Source organism: Mus pahari, chromosome 22 (genome assembly GCF_900095145.1).
Source record: "Mus pahari chromosome 22, PAHARI_EIJ_v1.1, whole genome shotgun sequence".
In the NCBI taxonomy this organism is placed as follows: Eukaryota; Metazoa; Chordata; class Mammalia; order Rodentia; family Muridae; genus Mus; species Mus pahari.
The window spans coordinates 18,898,844-18,922,187 of NC_034611.1; the positions used below are offsets into that span (position 1 = coordinate 18,898,844).

Here is a 23,344-nt window from a genome sequence, read left to right on the forward strand (position 1 = left end):
CCCTGACTGTCCTGGAACTCACTCTGTAGACCAGGCTGGCCTCGAACTCAGAAATCCGCCTGCCTCTGCCTCCCGAGTGCTGGGATTAAAAGCATGTGCAACCACATCTGGCCTTTGGTGTTTTCAAAAGCAGTCATGAGGGGCTGTGGGTTTCCCAGTAGGAATGCCTTTCCTAGAGGGAGGTGCAATGAAGTGTCCCTTTCCCCCTCCCTTCCGGACCACAGACTCCTGTCATTTCCATCATCTCCCTAGCCTTTCTCATTTTCAGTCTGCCTTCTTGGGCCAATCTCCTCTATGTGACTTTGGAGTGTGACAAATTCTTAAACTTGGTCCTCTGCCCATTTCCCGCCCTCTTGAGCTACTCTCAGCAGGATAAATGCACCTCTCCTTTGGCTACAAACCCAGCTACCTGCCTCCTACGGGTCCTATATGGATGCTTGACCTGAACACCCGTTTCTGACATCGCTCCCTTCCCCCGGCAAGGGCAGAGTCACACATTACTTCCGAGAAGCCAGTTGCTTAAGCCAAAAATCGTGGCATTTACCTCAGCCCCTCAGGCTATTTCCCCACTGGCTACTGGGCAGGGACTAATTATACAAATTATGTGGGCTCCCTCTGCACCTGGGTATCCTTGTCAATTAAAATCAGAGTGCCCAGCATGCCCGTGGAGGCCAAAGGATAATCTCAGAGAAGCTGTTTGATTTTTCCTTTTACCCTTGTATGGCTTCTGGCCATTTGCAAGCACTTCATCCACGGACGCATTTCACAGGCCCCTGATCAACGGATTCAGTGACATCTCTTATGATTTGTGTTTGTTATGAAAGGAAAAGGGTGAGGGAACCTGTTTGCTCTCATTCTGCCTTTTGAGTATAACTTACCATCCAAACCCAAGTTCTCGTCCACTAGTCCATCTACCTCAACATAACTTCTCTGCTTTCCACGGCCACGGCAGTGCTTCCATCAGATTACACTGTGGGTGAGATTTTTAAAAATAATAATATTCCTTAACGTCTTCACACTACTCTCAAGATATAACAGAAAACCTTCAAGGGGGCGGGGGGGATAGAGTTTGGCTGGTTCCGGCTGGCGGCTCAAACCTCAGCTTTGTTTCACTTCCCCTGAGCTATTTAAAATCTAGCCACACACACACACACACACACACACACACTCTCTCTCTCTCTCTCTCTCTCTCTCTCTCTCTCTCTCTCTCTCTCTCTCTCNTCTCTCTCTCTCTCTCTCTCTCTCTCTCTCTCTCTCTCTCTCTCTCTCTCTCTCTCTCTCTCTCTCTCTCTTCTTGTCTGTACCACTATTTATGCTCTCTGCCAAGCCTGCAGAAACATTCCAGTGCTCAATGTTCCCACCGCCACATACAGTCACTGCTCTGACCCCGCCTTACTATTTCCTGTTCACTCACTATACCTCCTCCTCAAAGAAGCCTTCCCCGCTTATAAACGCTCTGACAACAATCAGTATGTCACTGGGGATTAGACGGCTTAAGACAATGGGTGTTTAAACTTCTGCCTCCAGAATGTAAGTTTCACTAAGCCAGGTACAGAGGAACAGATCTCTTCATTGGCGAATACTTCCATTGTACCTCCGTAGTAGAAAATCCATGCCCCTCTCCATGACTACCTTTGAAAACACGGAATGACTTCCTTTTCCCACACTGGATAATATAGGATTAATCAAACTCTTCCCAGTTCAAGCTTAAAAGAGAGAACAGCCACGTCCTTGAAGACTTCTTGACCTTAATTCATTCAGAAGGTAAAAGATCCGTAGCCTGGTTCCCTACCACTACTCATGTTTTAATACCAAAAAGTTAAAAACAATTAATTCAACACTTAAGTATTTCGTGTATCTAAATTAGGAGGGAAGTATATCTGAACAACTACCAAAATAGTTCAAGTTCCCGAATCTCCATCAATGTAAGGATTCTCAAACTCACAGGAGAAAGCGGTCTGTAAACCGTGAAAGACAGAACATCGAAGCCAAGCAATTGCTAAGCTCAGCTTAGGGACTCCATCCATCCACTGTCAATCTTCCAGTTTTTGAGAAATGAGATAATGATGTTCAGTAAGAAACCAAAATGTAATAAAAGAAAAATTGTTAGAATTGAGTTCTTCCATTTATTTATTTTCACTAAAATCAGTAACAGATAAAAGAAGGAAGGAAGGGCTGGAGAGATGGCTCAGCAGTTAAGAGCACAGACTGCTCTTCCAGAGGACCCAGGTTCAATTCCCAGTACCTACCTAGCAGCTCACAACTGTTTGTAACTCCAAGATCTGACCCCCTCACACAGGCACACATGCAAGGAAAGCACCAATGTACACAAAACTAAATAAATAAATAAAATAAATAAATAATAAGGAAGGAAGGAAGGACAAAAACTGAAAACATGGCTACTCATTTAACTCTTAATCCAGTCACAATGGCTGTGAGGACAATAGGATTGCCACTGCTGATCTTCAGTTGTATGCGTTAAAGTTTCTTAACTTTAATTCATTCAGAAGGCAAAAAGGTCCACAGCCCTCCTCCCTTATATGACTTTCCAGGGGAAAAATTAAATAAATAAATAAATAAATGTGAAACATTTACATTTAACATAAATGGAAGAATAAGAATACATAGGAATCCATAAAACTTAAAAATCATGTGAAAGAATAAAGCATGTCATGTCTTAGAATCAAAATATTGGAAAATTAAAATAAAAAAATAATAAAAATGGTAGATGCAATTATGACCAAGACACATTACCATATAAATTAGTAACAATGAAGGTGTCTTAGTCACGGTTTGTGTTCCTGCACAAAACATCATGACAAAGAAGCAAGTCAGGGTTTATTCAGTTTATACTTCCACATCACCAAAGTCAGGACAGGAACTCACACAGGGCAGGAACTTGGGAGACAGGAGCTGAGGCAGAGGCCATGGAAGGGTGGCTTGCTTCTCCTGGCTTGCGTAGCCTGCTTTCTTATAGAACCTAGGACTACCAACCCAGGGATGGCACCACCCACAATGGGCCCTTCCCCCTCGATCACTAATTGAGAAAATGCCTTACAGCTGGATCTCATGGAGACATTTCCTCAAGGGGACTCCTTTCTCTTTGATAACTCCAGCTTGTGTCAAGCTGACACAAAACCAATCAGTACAGAAGGTAACGGTGACAAATAAAAAGCAAGAACAGCTATAACCAGAAATTATCGAGCAGGGTTAGGAAGACAGTTTTATCAAGGAAATGAGGACTCTGACACACAAACACAGGGACTTGAGTTAATCCCTGACAGCCATGAAAAACACTGAGTATGGTTGTAAATCACAAGGACTCACACACAGACTTGCACCCACATGAGAACGCACTTAAAACAAATGTAAGAATTATCCACCAAGAACTGCCTCTACATAGAGATACCGTATGTTCTCAACCTGTGGGTCACAACCCCTTTGGGAAGTCACATATCAAATATTTAAGTTACAATTCATAATAGTCGCGTGATTACAATTACAAAGTAGCAACAAAATAATTTTACGGTTTGGCGTGTGGCGGTTTGAATATGTATGGTCCCATAGGCTTATGTGTTTGAATGCTTGGCCCATAGGGGGGTGACACTATTGGAAGGTGTGCTCTTGTTGGAGGAAGTGTGTCACTGTGGGGGCGGGCTTTGAGGCCTCCTATGCTCAAGGTGTGCCTGTGTAACATACAGTCCCCCTTTTGCTGCAGATCAAGAAGCAGAACTCTCAGCTCCTTCCTTTGCCAGCGCCATGTCTGCCTACAAACTGCCCTGCTTCCCACCACGACAATAATGGACTAAACCTCTGAGCTGTGAGCCAGTCACGCATTAAATGTTTTCCTTTATAAGAGTTGCCACGGCCACTGCAACTGCAAAAACTAAGTAGACAGGGGACTAACTAAGGAGACTAAGGACTAACTAAGGAGACTAACTGTCTCCTGCAAAAACTAAGTAGACAGGGGTCACCACAACATGAGGAACTGTGTGAAAGGGTCGCAGCATGAGGAAGGTCGAGAAGCACTGCTCTAAGGGCCTCCCAGCCTGAGTCATGAGGGAAGCTTTGGGCCACACAGTTATCATCTTGGAGGTATTAACCCAAATGAAGCACGGAAGCAAGCTCTACAAACCCTGGACACCGAAGGCTGCAAGAGCCCCCACAGGGTAATACATCATATGGAATTTATTGCTTTGTAGCGCCCTCCATTACCTGATTCTACGTCTCACCTTCCCACTGTAATAACACAGTGTTGATACGTGCAGCACTTGGCTGAGTTCTGCCATTCATTCTAGTGAACTGCTGAACTCACGGTGGCTGTAGGGGCCCTCAGACTTGAGGTCAGCGAGTCCGAACTCAGGGCCCTCAGGAGGCCCCAAGCCATGGCGAGTGTCTGAAGTGAGACCCATCTTGCAGAGATGTTCCCTCAGGCTCCACAGCCTGACTCACCATGCTGCTCTTCTCAAGAACTGCAAATTTTCTTAGAGACTTCTGGTTCGGGGACATTTTATAGCTTTGCCAAAAGCTGGAAAGCACAGTTCTATAGAATGGTAAACTGGGTTTTCAAAAACTCTTACCACATTCCAATAAACACAGAAAAGAACTTAATAACATGCATGAACTCCCCCAAATCGCCATTTAATGCCAAATGAGAGCAAGGGACTGGGAGAATTGCAGGCAAAAAGATAAAGCTTCCTGGAAGAGATTCTCATTCCACAACAGGACACGCATTCAAGCAGTGAGTGTAAGACCACTCTGCCCCCCAGTGACAGAACAGGGAGAAATGTGAAGCAAAGGCTACAGGGAAAGGGTCACACACTGCGGCCCGAGCTCCCGGAAAGGTCCAGCTTTCCATGGACGATACAGGGAGCAACAAGGAAGTAGCAAGCACACACCACCTTGCAGTTCACTCCTAAAAGGGCTGGCTGCCCACACAAGTGACTCCTTGTCATTCTGCTTGCCGGTGAAGGTCCCCACCTGGCCTTCCAAAGAACTTCAGTGGCACTTGGCACCTGTCTCTTATGAGCAACCTGCCAGCCAATCTTACCAACTGGCAGAGGAGACACCGCTAGGAGCCTGTGAGGACAAAGGCTTTTCAGTCTCCCCTGACCCCTGCCTGGGAACTCCTGAGATGCAAAATCCTTGAATAGGCAATTCTGGACAGGGCCAAAAGATACATCATGGGAGGCACTCAGCAGTGCCCCCTGCAGGTCCTTCTGCCCCGCCTGCAACAGACAGAACTTGGCACTGAAGAATGAGATCAGTGCTTAAATACAGAAGGTGACTGGGATGATGAGGTATCTGTCACACAGATGGCAGACAGCCTGTGCTCCCTAGAGGAAATGAGGGATTAATCCTGTCCCGCTAAGCACAATGACTAGGGGAGATGAAGGACTTCCACTAGTACCCTGGCAAACAGAGATGCACAAGATAAATGTCTACACAGTGAAAATTAGCCAGTAAAAACGACTGGGGTACTGCTTAAATGTGAGTGTGTCCCCAACGTCTAATTAAATCCCAAAATACACAATTCAATCTGAAATAATTTTATAATGAATATCACAGATTCCATTGTGAGGAGGTTACTGCTGGACTTCTGTTATAATCACTCATTAATCTATATTCACCTTTTAATCAACCTCATTTGTAAAAACAATTCAAAGTAAGTTGTTGACAGCAGTACCCGTCACATCCGTTTGTATCGCACATAGTTCGCCATTTTGACAGGTTTTAGTGTCAAGTCCACGTGAAATGAAGAGCATTAGTCCTAAGTCGCTATCTCCCGAGCTTTAACGAATGTGTGCTCCGCTGCTGCTAAATCGCTATCAAGACTAGAACAAGAAGCCTTCCTATTCCACCAATGGTGGTTCCCGAGCTTACCTCATCCTGTCCCCCTCTCAGTGATGGCTCTGCTGGATGCTTTCCTGTTTGATTTTCTTACGGCATACTAGGTCTTCCTGTTCTTCAGAGTCCTATGAAAATGGCATCATGTAATGTGTCTTTCATGTGTTTGCTCCATCATACTAGCTAACCAAGGAGAAGTTTCACTGTCTGCATACGTAAGTATGTGAGAGTGAACAGGGTTTATCCATTCTGCTATTAAGTGAGAGAACTAGGCATTCCCCACACTGCACCACTGTGAACAAAAGTTACTAAAAAAAAAAAATACCTCTCAAACAAGATCACTGTTTGAGATTATAGCAGGCTCTCCATACTCAACGGCTCTACATCCATGGATTCAATCAACAGCAAATGGAAAATGTATCTAGGCCCGTGATGCTTACATTTGTACTTAATGTGTACAGGCATTTATTCCTTGTCAATATTCCCTGAACCAGGTAGTATAAATCACTTGCATAGCCCTTGCATTGAATTAGATGTTTAGGCTAGATAGCTTTATGTCAAATTGACACAAACTAAAGTCACCTGAGAGGAATGAACCTCCATTGAGAATGTCTCCATTAAATGGGTCTGTAGGCAAGCCTGTAGGGAATTTTCTTGATTGTTGATCAATGGGGAGGGCCCAGCCCATCTTGGGCACACACACAGGCACACACACACACACACACACACACACACAACACACACACACACACACACACACACACACACACACACACACACACTGGTGGTCCTGGGTTTTACAGGAAAGCAGGCTAAGCAAGCTATGAGGAACAACCTAGTAAGCAGCACCCTCCGTGGCCTCTGCATCAGCTCCTGCCTCTTGAGTTCCTGTCCTGAACAGTGATAAAGAAGTGCAAGCCAATTAAGCACTTTTTTCTAAGTTGCTTTGGTCATGGTGTTTCCTGACAAAAACAGTAAACCTAACTAGGACACTACTAGAATTAACCTGGAGATGACAACATATTTAATCTCCAGACAACATGACAATTCTGGCTTAAAATGCTGTTTTACATGAAAAGTTTTGGGTCACCCATCAAATTCAGACTGGCAAAATAGATTAGCTCTATAAGTTCGCCCCTGCCAAACACTGCCTGAATGGCCAGGAACTGGAGTCTGGAAAGCCCAGAGTCCTAGGATGGGTGACTTGTCCAGTCAGCATCAGAAAGGCGTCCTCTGGCAGCAGATGGGACCCACAGGCAGACATTATGTCAGGTCCAAATAGGAGGCCTCCACTGGTGGCTCCTCTCAGAGCTCAGAGAACCCCACAGAGGAGGGAGAGACAGGACTGTGAGAATCAGAGGGTACGATGGAGGACACCAGCAGAAGAACATGGCTCACTCAATCAGCTAAGCCGGGGCTCATATGGGCTCACAGGGACTGAAGTGGCTAGCACAGGGCCGGCAAGGGTCTGCACCAGGTCCTTGGCCTATATGTTACAGCTTTTAGCTTGGTGCTTCTGTGAGATTCGTCACAGAGCCGTGTCTCTGACTCTTTCGCCTGCCCTTGAGACTCTTTTCCTCCGATTGGTTTGGCTTGTCCAGCATCAATATGAGGGCTTGCACCTTGTCTTCTTGCGTCGTCTTTTGTCCTGTCTGCTGCCACCTCTTGGAGGCATGCTCCCTTCTGAGGGGGAGACAGATAGGGAATGGATCTGAGGAGAGGGGAGGTGTGGGGGAGCTGGAAGGAGCAAAGCGGGATGAAACTCAAGTCAGCATGTATTGTATGAGAGAAGAATCTAGAAAGAAATAATAATAAAACCCACCCATGCTGATGCTCAGGCAGAAAGCCAAGCAAAGCCAGGATGTTTAAATAAAAGACAACATTGGCTTAAAAATATTATCTTTACATAAAAAGTTTTGGGTCACCAGCCAATTCAGATTGGCAAAACAGATCAGCTCTGTAAGTTAGCATGGATTGTAGGACGTAGACATGACTCTTAGGATGGCAAATGTTAAATGGTTTCCATAGATTGTTTTTTTTTCATCACATAAATTCATTCATTTATTCAGCAAGTATGCTAAATCTCTGCCCTACCCCACATCAGTGAATGAGAAAGGCAACTTAACTTACAAGCCAGTGAAGAGAAGCCAGAAAGGGCAGGAAAATCCATCCCACCCAGATAAAAGCTGGACAGGGTAACAGGAGAGAGTCATTTGGAAAACTTAGAATTTCAAATGTGCTAACTCAGGTGCTAACGGTTGCAAAACACTCTATAAATATCTGGTCTACTTTATAATCTGGTATTGTTTAACGAAAATTGCCAAATCTTAAGTTTTAGAGAGGAAATAGTCATAATTCTTGCAAGGGAATTTCAAACTATGAAACCCAAAAAGGAGAAGAAAAATTCAGCAGATGACTCCGTACTTCAGTATTTACACTGAGTAATTTTAGCCCATTCTTTTGAGTCATGTTTAAAAATAAAAAGGAAAATCGAAACCTTGCAAATGAGTGAAGCTTCTCTAAATATGGGATGTGTACACACGCACGCGCGCACACACACACGGAGAGGGAGGAAGAGAGAGAGAGAGAGAGAGACAGAGAGAGAACAAAGGAAGTGACTGGTGTGACCCAAGAAGATGAAGAGGAACCTGTAGCATGCTATCTACTGTATCTAACAGCAGATGGACTTGCTCTATCTAAGCAATACTCTATATCCATGAAGTATACATGTTCTTAGATTCTTCTCAGCTCTATCACTTATCAATAGGATTTCTGTCTTCTTAGCACAAACCTAAGAAATCCCATGAAAGAGCCAGGCCGTGGTGGTACATGCCTTTAATCCCAGCATTTGGGCAGCAGAGGCAGGCGGATTTCTGAGTTCGAGGCCACCCTGGTCTACGAAGTGAGTTCCAGGACAGCCAGGGCTACAGAGAGAAACCCTGTCTCAAAAATAAATAAATAAATAAATAAATAAATGAAAATAAAAAAATCCCGTGAAAGAGGTCATCTCTGAGAACTTAGAGACACATGCACACACACACACACACACACACACACACACATACACACACACACACTGACCTAGCTTAGTCAGGCAGCTGCTATAACAGCAGATACAAAGACAACAAAAACACGTTATCTACAGTACAACAACCCCTAGCCTCTGCAATATTCTAAATAAGAGTAAACTATGTCCGAGGTCCCAAGTTTCAGGACTTGGTTTTGGTTTTGGTTTTGGGATTTGTTTGTTCGGGTTTGGGGATGTTCCAGGCACTACGTGTGGTTTTAGGTTTAGAACAGCTGAAAAGGAATCAGAGAAGAAACTTCATAATGTGAGGTTTATATGAACTTCGACTGCAGTGCCATAACCAGGTTATACCGGAACCCTGCTACATTCCCCTCCTGGCTCGAGTGGCCATGGTTACTTCCAGGCACCATCAGCAGAGCCGAGAGAGGCTGCAACAGCAACTGCATGGTCCGTCAGGTCTGCCTATTTACTCCATCACAGTGGGTACTCTGCAGCCAGGTTCACATGGGACGCCTTAGTCAAAGGAGGCCAGGAGATGCAGCAAATCTAGCTCTGGGGAAAATCCATGGAGAAGCCCTGCTTGGTCTGCTCCTTGCTGCTGCTGGCTGCTTCCTTCCTGGGCTCCCCACAAGGAGCCAAGAAGCAGAAGAAAGAGGCCCAGAGGAGTCCATTTGAGCCAATGATCATTGTACATCCGGAGCCAGATCCACCTCTGCTTTGCTTTTAAATGAAATCAATTTCCCAGAAATGTATGTACATCTAAACTTGGTCCTATTCCTAATGGTTGGTACCCTTTCAATCACACAGGATAGTGATTCCATACACAGACCCTCATCATCACCAAATTTCAGTAACTGTATTTATGTATTTAGGAAACCCCCACTAAGAGTGACTTTGAAGTCAGTTTTCATTACTGCGAAGTAAGTACTAACACCTTCACTGTGAAGATGGAGAGAGGTTGAGAAGCACTGGAGAGGTTTGGTGGTTTACCTATATTCGCAAGTAGAAGAGCTGGAGTTCGTATGTGGGTTAAGTTCAGCTGGAGACAATTTTTGTGGACTGAGTTTGAAGAAGCCATATCACAAGTTCTAGAGAAAATGGTGGGTCTGGCCATGGAGATTAGCAGACCTGGTCTAGAGAAGCTGGCAAAGGAAGCAGCTGCTCTAGAAGTGTGTGTGGGGAGTGGGGATGGGGGTACCTCCAAGGGAAAGGACGGCAAACTGAAGTGTGAATGTGAAACAGTTTAATAAGCCACTCATTGCGCAGAGGAAAGGCAGAGTGGCTGGCATGCTCATTTAAGACTCCTGCTCACCAGAATTCCCACAGGTATTGGTTTTAGGTATCTAGGACACAGATCCTTATTAACCAATATTCTGGCGCTTGACATCACCCCTTCCTGATCAAGAGCTGGCACATAGCAGACGATGTATAACTTTCCGAGTCTCAGAGTTCTGAGCCACGCTGGCAACAGCCAGCTAGGAAAGCAAAGGCTAGCAACTCTTGCTGGTAACACCAATGAACTTTAAGCATACCGCATACTGAAACTGGACCATAACAATGCATTTCTTATAAACTGATAAAGAACGTTGTTGCTGAGATGCACAGGAGTCAGATGGAAAATGGCAAGCACAGAACTGTTGTAGAAGTTCCCTGTGCAAACACTGAAGGCATGGAGAGAGACTGTGCACAGTCCGGAGGACTGCTGTACAGAGCGTGACACAGGAATGGCCAGGGAGCACAGCAGGAGGCAGACCCTGCTCTGGAGTCTGACCCATGTCACATTGCAACAATACTGGCAAACTACCAGAACTTTTCCATACGGAGGTGCCTGTGATCTATCTAGGTCCACTTTATAAAGCCTGCTGTCACAGCAGGCTGGAGTAAGAGTTGGTCTGGGTTGTCTAGGTAACAAAGGATGATCTAATGTGTTCTCCCACAGCGGTTTCAGACTCAACAGCAGTGGGATCCGTACTCCAGCTCCAACTTTTAGTAGCTTTCTTTGACGAACCATTTCTCTAGCCTTCCATTTCCTCATCTATAAAAGGAGACATAGACAGTTACTATGGAAACAAATATTACAACAGAGATAAGCATTCAATGTCTGACATACGGCCATCCCTTAGTAAGTGGTAGTAGCTATTTTATTCCCTGTACCATTATTGGTATTATTTACTTCTATTGTTCAGGAAACTACATCCTTCAATGTGTGGTTAAAGCTATTGAGAGTGGTCGTCTAGAATATATATCCTACTGAAAAGTTCTGGAAAGATGATCCTCCAGGGAGCAAAGAGCAAACAGAGCCCAAGAGACTGAGGTTACAGTCTCCACTGACTTTGGCCAGAAAGATCTGAAGAGAAACGGTGTCTCTAGCACTCTCTGGCTGACACTTTACATGGCAGAGTAAACAGCAAAAGGTTTCTGTGGACCTCATTCTCTTTTTATTAAGTGGAAAAGACTAAAACAAGAAATTCATGTTGTAGGAAGGGAAGGAGACGCGTTCCCAGGGAGACAGGTCAGAGGACAGAGGGCACCTGGTTCACTAAGGGCTTCCGTGAAGAGGCACAGCACGCACACACACATCACCCTTTGCTTTCCCTGTGCTTAGACAGGCTGGGACCAGCTGGGTGCGCCAGGAGAGTTGGTGCTGCCTCTGTTGCAGGATTTTCCCTGTCCAATTACATTAGTGAGGGCCTGTAATTGGACAGGGGAAAGGGAGGTGGAACTAAGGTTGCAGAGACAGCATCTTGGGGGAGAGAAGGAGAATGAAGGTGGACATGAACCAGTGTGGTTTGATCCTGCCACAGTTATGATATCATAAGGTTAGAATAATTGGGATAAAGCTTTTATCATTATCAATTGGCTCTGAAATTATTATATTGGCATCCTGTAAATTGTGATTTTATTGAAACATAAATCTGACTGGTTAACTATAAGCTTTAAGAGTTTTGATTCTACCGGGTAATTGGGTGTTGTGATGGCTGACTGACTGTGGGGTGTGTGGGGTGTTGCGTGGTAGTGAGAGGAACTGGGGGGAAGCTCCCTGATCGGAGAGCTGGCGGGAACCCTGTGGCCTGGCAGGCTGGAGAATTGCGGGTTGAGAGAAGCAGGAGCATGGAGAGTTGAAAGGTTCATTGTTTTAAAATTTTCAGGAACATGACTCCTCACTCCCAGGCGACCTCTGCACCTGAAGGAATGGGGCTTTCCTGAACTATGCCTTAGAGATGATTCATATAAGCCCATGGATGTTCATGTCCATATGCAAGCAAACTCTTCCCAAGATTCTCGACTGAACTGCTTCTGCAACGTCAAAGGCTCTAATGGAGGGATAGAGAGCCTCTTGCCAATTGGCTCACCATATCAACTCCAAGATCAACCTCTACTCACCAAGCAGTGGATGTGGGAGTTTTTAAAGTGAGATAGGAAAAACGGGAGGGAGCTGTCTGACAAAAAAAAGGAAGAGCAGGGATAAGGTTCGCCATATACAAAGTTATAGGTAGATCATTATAAGGGTGAAATTAATATATACCAAAGTTCTTGTTCTTAAGGTATTTCCATTTATTGTATTGTTTCAAAACACTACAACAGTATAGCATTTGTGCTAATAAAGACACTGATTAATTTTTAGAATTCTCTTGCAATCAGTGAGACATTTGAGATGGATAAATAAGAACAGAGTAAGTCCCAAAAAGGAAGGAAGGAAGGAAGGAAGGAAGGAAGGAAGGAAGGAAGGAAGGAAGGAAGGAAGGAAGGGTGAGCGCAATTTATTGCCTTAGCTTACAGAAGACTCAAGCACACTGCTATCCCCCAGCCCGCTCCTTGCCAGGCTGTCAGCAGTGCCCTCTGGTGATCTCAGTGTATTCTCACTAATGTCTGTTTCTACATTACCTTTCCAAAACCCCATTCCCGGAGCCACAATTGCTAACACTGCACTACACCTGGCACAAACACCTAAGACCTCCACAGTGGCAACAGAAATTGCTAACAATCATGTCTTGGATCCACACCAGGTACTCTAGGCCTCTCTGGGTACTAGTTACAAACAGACTAGCCAGCCAAAAGCCATAATAAATCGTAAAAGTTCAAGAAAATAAATCTTATTTTTTCACTCACAAAGACATAAGTTCAACTTTGGCAAAATAATTTCCCTAGTTCAAGTCAGGTCTCATGAATAGGAAGGACAGGTGACAACCAAAGTGCATGTGTGCCTAGCTTCTCACAGGCACCTGCAAATGGTCAGAGTCCTACAGAGGAAAATACAGTTCACACAATAACCTCAAAAAGCATTCCTAGGGTTTGAAAATAATAAGTTTAACAAATCTTAAACCTTAATACTTATTGACTTAACTTTTTTATTGTTGAGTGTTAGGTATAGAATAGTTACATTTTGTTTACAAGACATACCGTTAAAGTCACTGTGCTGGCTAGTTTATGTCAACTAGGCACAAGCTACAGTCGTTTGGGAAGAGGGAACCTCAATGGAGAAAGTCGTCCACCAGATCATTCACCCCAGCCTGTGGTCCATTTTCTTGAGTGATGATTGATGTGGAAGGACCCAGTTTACTGTGGGTCATGCACAAGTGGCCAGCCCTGGGTTCTAGGAGAAAGCAGGCTGAGCTAGGCATTAGAGGCAAGACAGTAAGCTGCGGCATTCCTCCAAGCTCCTGCCTCCAGGTCCCTGTCCTGCTTGAGTTCCTGCCCTGACGTCCTTCGGTGATGGACCGTCACCTGCAGTAATCTGAATAAATCCTTCCCTCCCTAACCTGCCTCTGCTCAGGATGTATTATCACAGCAACAGAACACTAACTAAAGCAACCACACATGAAGTGTTTTCCAAAACTGTTTAAAGCTAGAAAGGATTTTAACTCAAAATATGCCCACAAGGAGACAGAAAATGCACATTAGCCAATTTCAATCAAAACAAAACAAAACAAAACAAATGTTCAATGATGCTATTCAGAAAACAAAGCCCTTTCCCCTTGAGTCTGCCCCACCTTAACCCTGCAGAGGAGGTTCAGATGAGCTATACCCCAGGAAAGCTACTATAGAGATTGGAAATAAGCAGAGCACTCTCTAATTTATTCAAGCCAAAACAGCCCAGATGACAAAACCCAGAAAAGAGCACTATGGGATATTCAATAGCTAGGTTAGTTTAAAATAACTTCCAAGTAACATTGAAGAACATAACAAAATTACTAGGTTGGAATATTCCTAGAAACGTAAGGATAGGGATAGAGTAAGGCAGGATAAGGCGGGGAGGGACAAGGGAGAGGATAGTTTAAATTAGAACATAGTTATTATAATTTATCATCTAAAATACAGACTTAAAAATACATATAATCTCAGTAAATTCAGAGAAAATAAATACGACTCATAATTATTAATATGGCAAAGAAACCAGGAGAAGGCATGAGGAGGGATGTCAGCCTGAAAGGGCATTATAGACCTGTATTCCTCATGAGCAAATTCAAGAGCAACAACAAAATATAGCAAATAAAGCTGTGTGCAGAGTGGCAAATAAAGACACACGGGCAATATCAGCAAAAAAAAAAAAAAAAAAAAAATCATGTGTAGAAGCCTAGTAATTAAAGTCATGTGTATAGCATTAGCAATAAAGCCATGTGGAAAGGGTACCTCAACATGGTCAAACAGGACTTGAAGAGAGGGGACTTGCCAAAACTCTTAAGCTAGAAATATATAAATTCCCATAATCTAATGTGGATATCTACATAACGCCTAAAGTCAGTCCTTGGCTTGTCATAACAAAGGTGGAATGCCTGCCTTTATCACTTGACAAAGGCTCATCTAAGATTGAGAAGAACAAAGAACCTGTCTACTAATGAGTAATGAGAAATGTATATAGAAAAATCCCAGAGACTATATATACGTGTATATATACATGTGTGCATATACTACTAGAAACTGAAAAGCGAATTTAACAAGGTCATATGATCTAAGATATGTGTATCAATTCTGTGTATACACTAAAAGCACGTGATGGAAGGAGGTATCTTTTCTTTCTCTTGCAGCACTGGGGTCTCTTGCAGCACTGGGGTCTCTTGCAGCACTGGGATCTGATTTTTTAATATGAACATAAAGGTATCAAAATGCATAAATGCAGAAAACATTCAACAATATATATACATATGAGGGTCACACCCCAAACTACAGACCAAGGCAGAAAGAAATTAAAAACCTAGACAGATAAAGATATGCCACTGTCGTGGGGTAGAAGACTTGGTACTGCTGAGACACAGATTCTCACAAACTGTTGTAAAGAGTCAATGCAAATCTCAGCATAGACCCAGGATGCTTCTCTGCAAAAACAGCCATTTACTGAAAAGCACACATGGGTACACAGAACTGACCTTGCAGAACCCTGTGTAAAAGAGTAACAAATGTGGACATTTCCTACCTACTTCCACTAGTTACTACAAACTTAGAGTAATCAGGACTGTAGCACACACTTAAGCACAAATAGGTGATTTTTAAAGTAAGGAACACAGAAATGATTATATTTATTTAAGGAACACTTAATATTTATACTCTCATTTACTTTTTAACAAAGGCACCAAAAGCAACCTAATGATAAAAGCAAAGTGCTTTCAATAAATTGTGCCATTATAGCACAAGAAACAAAGTAGAGCTGTTCTAAACGAATTTGAGGAAGATTATAAACTTAAAATATTAAATCTGAAACTCTGAAGTTACTAAAAGAAAACAGAAATTAGCTTTCTGACTTAAGAATATAAAGTTTCTTAGACTAGAGAGAGTAAAATCAGAAATATAAAATAAGTACTAACATGAAAAAATATTTGTCCTACACACACACACCACACACACACACACACACACACACACACACACACACACACATACCCATTACCTGAGAATCCCATACCCTGTGCCAACCTCAGGTAGGAACCCTCAACCCTGTAAGGAAACCTCCCCACTCGCCTGAGCACCATGCCACCTAAAACCTACATGGAAATCCCATGAGCCTTCCAGACTTCTGAGGCTCTTCATCAAGAACTTTCTCTTTCCACAAAAGGTTTGTTCCTGTGCTCAGAAGCTGCACTAGGGCTCGTTGAGTTGAGACACCCCACTTCTGATACCCAACTCACACCTCAACACTGTGTTACACCAATATTCAACCCCAAGCACTGCTCAGCTGCTCCATAACCTGACAAGGTAGGGTAACGGCAGACAGAGATGCAAATGCCCACGCGACAAAAGCAGACAAGACGGCCGAACCAACTCCACGACCAACAAACTAATTCCAGATGCCTAGGTCCCATTGCAGGAAACAGCAAACAAACAAACGAAGCAAAAAACAAACAACAACAAAACAACGGACAGGTATCTCCTCCAAAACCTAGCAACCTCCAACGGTAATGTTCCCTGAGAAATGCAACATAAACGACTTACAAGGCAATGATTTCAAACTGCAAACATAAACATGTTCAAGCCACTCGAAGAGGATACACATAATTGATAAAATGCAGACTGCAAAAATACCAACGTTTGAGTGAAATAAAACAAATAATTAAAGATTATTAAAATTTAATAAAGATAGAACTTCTGCAAAAGGTCAAACTAAAATAAAATTGGAAAAAATTCAATAATTAAAATAAAACAGTCAGAGGAAAACATCAACAGAATAAATGAAGTGGAAGTGAGACCGTCAGGTCCTGAAGATAAGGCAGAGGCATCAGGTCCCTTGGTTTAGGAAAATGTCACAGCTAAAAATTCGAAAAAAATGCAGAAACCCTGGAAGTCTGTAGAAAGACCAAACCTACAAATCACAGGTATAGGAGAAGAAATCTAGGCCAAAAGTGCAGGAAATATTTTCAGCCAAATCATAAATGAAAATGTACCAGATTTAAGGAAAGAAATCAAGGTTGAAGAGGTTTAAGAACACTAAATAGAAAAAAAAAAATCAGAAAAGAAAATCCCTATTTCATACAATAAATCAGACACTAACTGTACAGAACAACAACAACAACGCATTTTGAAAACTGCAAGGCTGGCATGAAACATATAAAGGCAGATCTATCAAAATGACAACTAATTTTCAGTAGAGACTTTGACCGGAAGAAGGGCTTAGAGCTATGTTCTACAAATTATGAAAGACCAAAGATGCCAGCCTAGGCTCGTCTACCCCCCAAAAATATCAACTGCAGTCAAAGAAGAGACAAATCCTTCCATAATAAAAACAGACTAAAGGAATCCGTGGGCAGTAAGCCGGGTCTACCTACAGTGGACAGGGGAAGGCCCTGGCTATGAAGAGAAGGGTTAGCACACCCAAGAAGGCACAGGGAATAAATAAAAAAATTCCTGGACACTTCCTGAAAACAGCCCTAAGACAACACCTCAAAACAACACAATGGCAGAGGTTCATACATAGTATTCACCAACTGTTAGCCCTTAGCAGGCTCAATTCCCCAGTGAAGAGACACAGACTAGCAGACTGGATTAGAAAATAGGATCTATCTTTATGCTGCCTTCAAGAAAGACGCCATAGCAAACAAAGGGAAAAAAGAAAGAAAAGAAAATGAAGTTATTGATAAGGACAAGTTGTCTTCATATACATAGCTGAAAAGAACTTTTTTTTTTTTTGGGGGGGGGGTGCAGCGAACTTTATTGTTGGTATTCAAGAGTAGGGAGGGCTCCCTAGGCCCCTCCTGTTATTATGGGGGTCTGGGGTGGAAATTGTGAGGGAGATGCTCAGTGTTGGGGGCCAAGTTGGGATAGGAACTCGTCAGCAACTCAGGGCCTCTCTCTTGCTCTCAGTGTCCTTGTTGGGGTAGGTGGTCCAGGGCTTCTTACTCCTTGGAGGCCATGTAGGCCATGAGGTCCACCACCCTGTTGCTGTAGCCATATTCATTGTCATACCAGGAAATGAGCTTGGCAAAGTTGTCATTGAGAGCAATGCCAGCCCCGGCATTGAAGGTGGAAGAGTGGGAGCTGCTGTTGAAGTCGCAGGAGACAACCTGGTCCTCAGTGTAGCCCAGGATGCCCTTCAGTGGGCCCTCAGATGCCTGCTTCACCACCTTCTTGATGTCGTCATACTTGGCAGGTTTTTCCAGGCGGCACGTCAGGTCCACAACGGACACAATGGGGGTAGGAACACGGAAGGCCATACCAGTGAGCTTCCCTTCAGCTCTGGGATGACCTTGCCCACAGCCTTGGCAGCACCAGTGGATGCACGGATGATGTTCTGGGCAGCCCCACGGCCATCACACCACAGCTTTCCAGAGGGGCCATCCACAGTCTTCTGAGTGGCAGTGATGGCATGAACCGTGGTCACGGGCCCTTCCACAATGCCAAAGTTGTCATGGATAACCTTGGCCAGCGGGACTAAGCAGTTGGTGGTGCAGGATGCATTGCTGACAATCATGAGTGAGTTGTCATATTTCTCGTGGTTCACACCCATCACAAACATGGGGGTATCGGCAGAAGGGGCAGAGATGATGACCCTTTTGGCTCCACCCTTCAAGTGGGCCCCGGCCTTCTCCATGGTGGTGAAGACGCCAGTAGACTCCACGACATACTCAGCATCGGCATCACCCCATTTGATGTTAGCGGGGTCTCGCTCCTGGAAGATGGTGATGGGTTTCCCGTTGATGACAAATTTCTCATTCTCGGCCTTGACTGTGCCGTTGAGTTTGCCATGGGTGGAGTCATACTGGAACATGTAGACCATGTAGTTGAGGTCAATGAAGGGGTCATTGATGGCAACAATCTCTACTTTGCCAGAGCAGACGGCAGCCCTGGTGACCAGGCGCCCAATATGGCCAAATCCGTTCACACCGACCTTCACCATTTTGTCTACGGGACAAGGCTGGCACTGCACAAGAAGATGTGGCTGTCTCTGGAACAGGGAGGACAGAGAGCCTGAAAAGAACTTCTATTAGAATACAAAATTCTATTTCAGTAATACAAAAGCAATACGGTGGGAAAGCTACATGAAAAACTGACAAGAGAAGAATGTGTACAGACAACAATCACAAGGAAAGTGTAACTCCCACCGTGAATAGAGAAAGGCAATGGTAAACCTCCAGAGAGGCCGCCTCAGAGCCAGATTTTAAAGGATGCTGGTGCATATGTGTGTGGGTTTGAATAAGAATGACCCCCATATGCTCATATATTTGGATGCGTAGTCATTAGAGAGTGGCACTACGGAAAGGACTGGGAAGTGTGGCTTGTTGGAAGAAGTCTGTCATGGGGGGAGGGGCTTTGAAGCTTCAGAGTCCCAAGCCAAGCCAATCACGGCCCTGTGAGCGCGTTCTCGCTCTCTCCCTGCTGCTGGAGGACGCAGATGTAGAGCTCTCAGCTCCTTCTCCAGCACTATGTCTGCCTGTATTCCATCATGTCCCCCACCATGATCACTGTAGACTAAACCTCTGAAACTCTAAGTCAGCCCCAATTAAATGCTTCCCATTATAAGAGTTGCTGTGGACAAAGTATGTCCTCACCACAAAGGAACCTTGACTAAGACAACGTGTAAATAGCACAATTAGAGTCCCTCATCTTGGTGGTGATAGGAAGGGAATACACTTTACAATCACTCTACTAAAGAACTCACCAGTGTTTAATAAAAATTAAAACCACATCAGTCCTATAACACAGCAACTCCTCTCATTTTTCCTCAAAAGCATACATACTTCTTACAGATCTTATATATTTATAAATTGTTCTTCAAAACAATCTACACAACTAGCAATTGCTCAGGCATCTATCAGGAAAAGAGGTCGACAACAAAAACTAGCAGAAAATGGGCTCCAGTGAGGTAGTATTTGCTGTGTGCAATAATGCGGGTGAATCCCAAAAATATCCCGCTAAGTGGAAGAAGCCATTTCACACATTTCCCAAATTGTTCTATAAATTCAATATATTCTACCCAATATTCTAAAAAAAAAATAATATTTATAAAACCTTGAGAAGGGTGTAGAAAAAAGGCGGTACATGGTAAGAACAGTAGTGAAAGGCAGAGTGACCTGTCCTTTCAGACACGGAGTCGTCCTACAAAGCTAGACAGTACCCAGTGACATGGGTCCTCCCCTCCTGGAACATGGCTCCAGGCTTAGAAAAAGGTAAGACTGATTCTACAAAGTCTGTATAAATACTAACTACAGAATACGTCCTTATCTACTTTGTGAAAAAGATATTTAAAATAGATCTCCCACACACACACTTGAACAGTACAAACACAATAAGTCAAAACCTACTGCTCTTGGGATCCAAACACAAAAGAACAAAATTTCAGATATTTTATGATCTTATTTAAAAGGAATGTTACCCTCTCTGCCACAAACGATGTCATAAAACACAAAGGCCCAAGCAGGAAAAGGAAGTGTAAACAACCAACAATGAAATAGAGAAGTCCTTGACCTGCCACTCACGCAAACGAAAGGCTTGGGTTGTGAAACACACTCTACGGTCAATACACACACACACACACACACACACACACACACACACAAATTAAAAACACCAGGGGATACGTATGAACAAGAAAGTCACAGAAGAAACAAAAATATCTCATCTTACTAGTACCCAGGAAAATGAAAATGTTAGCCATGTAAGAGGGCACGAAGCTTACAAACATTCAAACACACTTTACCACGAATGGCAACTAGAAAGGTAACTACTGTAATTCACTGTAGGTAGGATATTAATTCATACGACCACTTTGGGTTTAATAAAATACCCAATACCCAAAAAAGGTTAATTCATGCTATGACTCAAAACAATTCCAACCTAATTTCATAGCACAGGAAAATATTCAGACACATCTAGAAAGCAGCAAACAGGTTTCGGATTGGAAGGTAGAATGCAAAGGAACAGCTACCTCAGCCAGACTGCGAGAGAGAGAGAGAGAGAGAGAGAGAGAGAGAGAGAGAGAGAGAGAGAGATACAGTGAGGAGTTGAGGGCATGGAAATGAAGAGCACAGTAAACAAGAACTAAGTTACCAACATTTGTAGTGGATGTTAAACAAGCACATGCAAAGCCTCTAAAAGCCAGGCTTCTCAAGCAGTCTTTATCCATAATGCTAGCAATAAAACATTTCACATTTGGTGCTGGAGAGATAGCTCGTCCCGCTCTTCCATAGGACTTGAGTTTGGTTCCCAACACCAATGCCACGCTGCTCATCAGCTCCTGTAAGTCCAGCTCCAAGGGAGCTGATGCCCTCTTCTGGCCTCTGAGGGCACATGCACTCATGTGCGCATACACACACGCACAACACAAACAGATAACTAAAGAGAAAATAAATCTTGGGCTGGGCAGACAGATGGATGGCTCAGTGGTTAGGAGTACTGGTTGCTCTTCTAAAAGCCAAGATCAATTCTCAGCATCCACATGGTGGCTCACAACTGTTTGTAACCCTAGTCTCAAGAGATTGGATGCCCTCTACTGGCCTCCACAGGCACCAAGCATGAATATGGTGCACATACATGCAAGCAAGCACTCGTACACATGAAATATTTTTAAATTTTAAATCAATCTAAAAACATATCTTTAATAGTAAATACATTTTAATCACATGTACATATATAAATATGGTACATGGGTATTTAGCATGTATTGTGCAACATAACATTTTATAGGTTGCATATATACATTATATTAGCATTATGAGATTGATTAGCAAAAATGTGTAAGAATGGCTACAAAGTGATCCCACAGAAGAAATCTACATGGTGGGAATGATTTACTCCTCTACATGTATAGTGGGTACTGTTAAAATAACATTTCAATAGATACAGATCTAAAAGTACAGATGTGTTTTATTTATGAGATGAAAAGTAGTGGTTTCAAAAACACAAGTACTTGACACAATTTTAAAAATTCAGCCAGAAATATCTTATTAAAATTCATCTTGACTCAAAGACTGGAAAGGTAAACTTCAACACTAACTTTTGTTCACGTAAAAGAAAGGAACTACTCCCAGATAAGATCTGCATGTGAACCTAAAGCTTAAGAGGCTTTGCAATATGCCATTTTAGAATAGCTAGAATTCAAACAGACACTGGCAGTTAACACTGTATATGGGCATAGGTGGCATGAGAGATATAATAGGTGTAACATATTAACAATGACTGCCTGGCAGGGCAGCAACAGCTGCCAAGCCTACGGCAAACAGGGGCAAAAGCAATGATAACAATACTGGTTGTAGAATATTATTTTATCAAACAATATTCTTCCACTTTAAAAACAAGGCAACTCTGGCTGCCTTCCATAATGAATGAGTCACTGGGTTAGATCTGCGGCCATGCACATACGAAAAGAGTCAACATTTCTCCAAATTCAGCAAGAGCTCTGTCTATTATTAAGGTTCTCCTCTGTAAGTGGTCAACACCCAACGCCCCTTCCCCTTTCATACTAATCTCTGCTTTGGAGCATAGAAACTACCTACAGCAGGTGGTGGCACTTGTAAGATGAGCCAAGTGTCCCTGCATCTCAAGGCCAAAGGACACCCTGCAACCTTCAGCAGCTTTCCTGTAACACTTCACTTTAAAAGCTCGTAGGCCAGGGAGCTTAAAAAAAATCTCTCAGTCAAATGAGTTCTAACTTGCTTGTCTTCAGCCATCATGAATCTGATTAGAATTAGTTCCATTCAATGGCTTTCTGTGAAAAGACAGGAACAGCAGCGGAAAGGAACCATATCACATCCCTAAAATGCAAATGCCAACTGCACACACATGCTCCAACACCCTAACACCAGAGAAACAGAAAATAAAGGTAAAATTACTTATAATGTCTGATAAACCACCACCCAGGCTCCCAGAAGTACCAGCAGAGCTCATGCACTGGATTCCAGAATACACGGCTGCAGTGGGACACAGGGAGTGACTATCTCATCTCTAGCCTTCTGTAGGATGGTACAGTTTATATGTTCACTCCGAATGGCAAAAATCTACCCATGAGTACAGTGTTGAACAGCTAGACACTGGGGCAGCAGATGGAGCCAGCCAGGCACCACAGGTTTGGGGACAGACAACTGAAGCTTTCCTCAAATTATCCTGGGAAATTATAAATGGCTTTAAGTAATTTTTTAACTGACAGAGAAAGATTATATATTTTAATGGAGTAACTTACAATGTTTTACCATATGTAAACTAGGTAAAATATTCTAACTTCAAATATTGAGTTTTATAATACAATTTTTGAAAATAATCTTATCTTGAAATGCAGTATATATTACTATCAACTCTAGATATCCTATTATGCTAAATCACACCAGAATATCTTGACCTTACCTAGCTATGCATATAGTTTTTACTAAATGGGATTTCTCTACCAGTCTTTTGGGCTCTGTACTTCCTGGGGATACAGAAGAAGCATATTGAAGATCCAGGCCAAGTACTTCTCATGACATTAAATCAGTAGCTGGAAGAGCTTCAAAAAAGCAAATTGTATCTGAGCTCTACTAAGATACAGAATGTTACAAAACTCTAAGAGATCAG

The 23,344-nt window shown here is 43.2% G+C and overlaps 1 protein-coding gene and 1 pseudogene across 13 annotated transcripts in view; both read right to left on the bottom strand.

Moving 5' to 3' along the window:
- Asph (aspartate beta-hydroxylase) overlaps window positions 1–23,344 on the bottom strand; it is a 210,658-nt gene that overhangs the window by 182,651 nt on the left and 4,663 nt on the right. The gene's annotated exons all lie outside the window — the stretch shown is intronic.
- On the bottom strand, window positions 17,698–18,732 carry LOC110338642 (annotated as a pseudogene). Its single transcript, XR_002381308.2, has one exon. The product of XR_002381308.2 is annotated as a glyceraldehyde-3-phosphate dehydrogenase pseudogene (transcript).